Consider the following 4,724-nt stretch of genomic DNA (forward strand, 5'->3'; position numbering starts at 1 on the left):
TCAGTCATCAGATATCTAGGGACTCCAAATCTTGGGAATATGACTTCTTTAATAGAGGTGTGGTGATCAACATTTTTAGTGGGGATAGCTTCTACCCACTTAGTGAAGTAATCCAGAGCAACTAAGATATGAGTGTACCCATTGGAACTCGGGAAGGGTCCCATATAATCAAAGCCCCAGACATCGAATGGTTCAATGACAAGTGAGTAGTTCATAGGCATTTCCTGACGCTTACTGATATTCCCTATTCTTTGGCATTCGTCACAAGACAAGAAAAACTTACGGGCATCCTTGAAGAGAGTGGGCCAATAGAAACCTGATTGCAATACCTTATGGGCAGTTCTATCTCCAGCGTGGTGTCCTCCGTAGGCTTCGGAATGACACTTCTGCAAGATCTGTCACTGTTCATGTTCAGGCACACAACGTCTAATAACACCATCTACTCCTTCCTTATAAAGGTGAGGATCATCCCAAAAGTAGTGTCTCAAATCAAAGAAGAATTTCTTCTTTTGCTGATAGGTGAAACTGGGTGGTATGTATTTGGCTACGATATAGTTCGCATAATCGGCATACCACGGTGCACTATGTGAAGTGCGGATGACATTCAATTGCTCATCATGAAAGCTGTCATCAATAGGTAGTGGGTCATCAAGGACATTCTGTAGCCTAGACAAGTTATCTGCTACAGGGTTATCAGCACCCTTTCGGTCAACGACGTGCAAATCAAATTCCTGTAGCAGGAGAACCCATCTGATTAGCCTAGGCTTAGCGTCCTTCTTCTCCATAAGGTACTTAATAGCAGCATGATCAGAGTGAATAGTGACTTTGGAGTCAACTATATAAGATCTGAACTTTTCACATGCAAACACGACTGCTAAAAACTCCTTCTCCGTAGTGGCATAGTTTCTTTGGGCAGTGTCTAGAGTTTTACTAGCGTAGTGAATAACATTCAACTTCTTGTCAACTCTTTGTCCTAGAACAACACCAATAGCGTAATCACTAGCGTCGCACATGATTTCAAAGGGCAAGTTCCAGTCAGGTGGTTGAACAATAGGTGCGGTTATCAAAGCCTTCTTAAGTATTTCAAAGGCTTCCTCACAATCCTCATCAAAAACAAAAGGAACATCCTTCTGCAAGAGGTTGGTAAGAGGCCTAGAAATCTTAGAGAAGTCTTTAATGAACCTTCTATAGAAACCAGCATGACCTAGGAAACTCTGTATACCTCTGATATCTGTGGGGCAAGGCATTTTCTCAATTGCGTCAACCTTAGCCTTATCAACTTCAATGCCTCTTCAGAGATTTTGTGTCCTAAGACGATACCTTCATTAACCATAAAGTGGCACTTCTCCCAATTCAAGACGAGATTGGTATCTTTGCATCTGTATGACTCGATCAAGGTTGCTAAGGCAATCATCAAAGGAATACTCGTAAACGGAGAAGTCATCCATGAAAACATCGACAATCTTTTCACAAAAGTCAGAGAATATAGCCATCATACATCTTTGGAAGGTGGCAGGTGCATTGCATAAGCCAAAAGGCATACGTCTATAGGCAAAGGTACAAAGGGGCAGGTGAAAGTGGTTTTCTCCTGATCAGATTGTGCAACATGTATTTGCGAGAAACCTGAATAACCGTCTAGAAAGCAAAAGTGTGTGTGTTTTGATAGCTTTTCTAGCATTTGGTCGATAAACGGCAAAGGATAATGATCTTTCCTAGTTGCCTTGTTTAGTTTCCAGAAGTATATCACCATCCTATAGCCGATAATAATCCTTTGTGGGATTTGTTCATCCTTATCATTAGGAACGATGGTGATACCTCCCTTCTTAGGTACACAATGTACTGGACTTACCCAATCACTATGAGCAACAGGATAAATGATTCCTGCTTCCAGAAGCTTTAATATTTCTTTTCAAACGACCTCTTTCATCTTAGGATTTAATCTCCTTTGATGATCTGCATCTGGTTTAAAGTCAGGATCAGTTTTAATCTTGTGCTGACATAGAGTAGGACTAATACACTTAAGATCATCAAGAGTATATCCAATAGCAGCACGGTGCTTCCTCAGAGTTTTTAGTAACTTCTTCTCTTCGTGCTCTGAGAGGAGAGCACTAATAATGACAGTATATTTCTCCTTCTCATCAAGATAGGCATACTTAAGAGTATCAGGCAACTGTTTAAGCTTGAACACAGGATCACCCTTTGGTGGGGGAGGATCCCCAAGCAGTTCAACACGCAGATTATTCTCGAGAATAGGATATTGTTCTGAGACAATTTTATCTATCTCATCTCTCTCCTCCATATGCATATCATTTTCATGCTCAAGCAGATATTGCTCTAAAGGATCTGTAGGAGGTACGACAATAGAGGCAAGAGCAATGATTTCATCCCTTCCAGATGACTCTCTTTCATGGGGTTGTCTTCCAAACTTGGAGAAGTTAAATTCATGAGACACACCCTCGAAACTAACTGTGACAGTCTGCTTAATGCAATCAATGTGAGCATTGACAGTGTTGAGAAAGGGTCTACCGAATATGATGGGACAAAAGCTATCTTGTGCAGTACCAAGGACGAGGAAATCAGTAGGATACTTCGTCTTACCACACATGACTTCTACGTCTCTCACAATTCCCAAAGGGCATATAGTGTCTGTATTAGCTAGCGTAATAGTGACATCAATGGGTTCTAACTCAGCAGGTGCAATCTCATATTTGATTTCATCATATAGAGAACGGGGTATTGCACTAACACTAGCTCCCATATCACATAAACCATGGTAACAGTGATCTCCTATCTTGACAGAAACAATGGGCAGGCCAACTACAGGTCCGTATTTGTCTTTCGCGTGAGGTTTAGCAATTCTAGCGGAGTCCTCACAGAATTTGATAGCATGCCCATCTATGTCTTCGGCTAAGATATCTTTGATAATAACAACACTAGGTTCAACTCTTATCTCCTCAGGGGGTGCAAGTGGTCTGATGTAACCCCTACGTATCACAGTTGGCGCTTTAGAATAATCCTTTATCCTAGCAGGGTATGGTGGTTTCTCAGTGTAAGCACAAGGAACAACAGGATCACTAAAAGCAATGACTTTCTCCTCAACTAGATTGGTTTTGGCTATGTTGCTTTCTACAGCAGGATGATATTTAAACCAGTTCTCTTTGGGAGGATCAACATGAGCAGCAAAAGATTCACATAGAGAAGCTACTATCTCAGTGTCAAGTCCATACTTAGCGCTAAAATCTCTAAAAGTGTTTGTCTCAACAAAAGATTTAACATAATCAAACTGGAAATCCATACCTGACTCCTTACCTTCCTCTAGCTCCCAATCTTCAGAGTTGCGTTTGATTCTCTCCAATAAATTCCACTTGTGATCAATATCCTTCTTCATAAAATAACCGGTACAAGAAGTGTCAAGCATGGTACGATCTTCATGAGAAAGCCGAGCATAAAAGTTTTGTGTGATGATCTCTCTCGAGAGCTTATGATTGGGGCATGAATATAGCATTGATTTAAGCCTCCCCCAAGCTTGAGCTATGCTTTCCCTATCACGAGGCCAAAAGTTATAAATAAAGTTCCGATCACGATGTACTAAATGCATAGGATAGAACTTTTGAAGAAATTCCAATTTCAACCGATTGTAGCCCCATGATCCAGTATCATCACATAGCCTATACCATGTCAACGCCTTATCCTTCAAACATAAAGGAAATACTTTCTTATTTACCTCATCCTCGGGCAAACCTGCAAGCTTAAATAAACCACAAACTTCATCTACATAGATTAGATGCAAGTCTGGATGTGAAGATCCATCTCCTGTAAAAGGATTAGCCAGCAGTTTCTCAAGCATACCCTAAGGAATTTCATAAAAGATATTTTCAGTAGGTACCTTAGGTCGAGGAACAACTCCTCGTGCTTCCGTTCGTGGTGAAGATACCCCGAACAAACTCCTCAAAGGAACAGTTTCCATAGTGACAAGTGACAATAAATTTCAGCATAGTATAAAAATGTTTCCTTACCAATTTCCACTTACCAAAGGTGCTTCACTCCCCGGCAACGGTGCCAGAAAAGAGTCTTGATGACCCACAAGTATAACGGATCAATCGTAGTCCTTTCGATAAGTAAGAGTGTCGAACCCAACGAGGAGCAGAAGGCTCTGATAAACGGATTTCAGCAAGGTAATAACTGCAAGCACTGAAAGTAGCGGTAACAAGTGATTGTGTAGCGAGGTGAAATGTAGCAAGAAAAAAGTAACAAGTAACAAGTAGTAGCAACGGTGCAGCAAGTGGCCCAATCCCTTTTGTAGCAAGGGACAAGCCTGAACAAAGTCTTATAGGAGGAAAAACGCTCCCGAGGACACACGGGAATTTCAGTCATGCTAGTTTCATCATGTTCATAGGATTCACGTTCGTTACTTTGATAGTTTGATATGTGGGTGGACCGGCACTTAAGTACTGCCCTTACTTGGACAAGCATACCACTTATGATTAATCTCTCTCGCAAGCATCCGCAACTACAAAAGAAGAATTAATACGAAGTCTAACCATAGCATTAAACTAGTGGATCCAAATCAGCTCCTCACGAAGCAACGCATAGACTGGGTTTTAAGCTTCTGTTACTCCAGCAACCCATCATCTACTTACTACTCCCCAATGCCTACCTCTAGGCCCAAATATGGTGAAGTTATATGTAGTCGACGTTCACATAACACCACTAGAGGAAAAACA

This window comes from Hordeum vulgare, chromosome 7H (genome assembly GCF_904849725.1).
Source record: "Hordeum vulgare subsp. vulgare chromosome 7H, MorexV3_pseudomolecules_assembly, whole genome shotgun sequence".
NCBI classification, from domain to species: Eukaryota; Viridiplantae; Streptophyta; class Magnoliopsida; order Poales; family Poaceae; genus Hordeum; species Hordeum vulgare.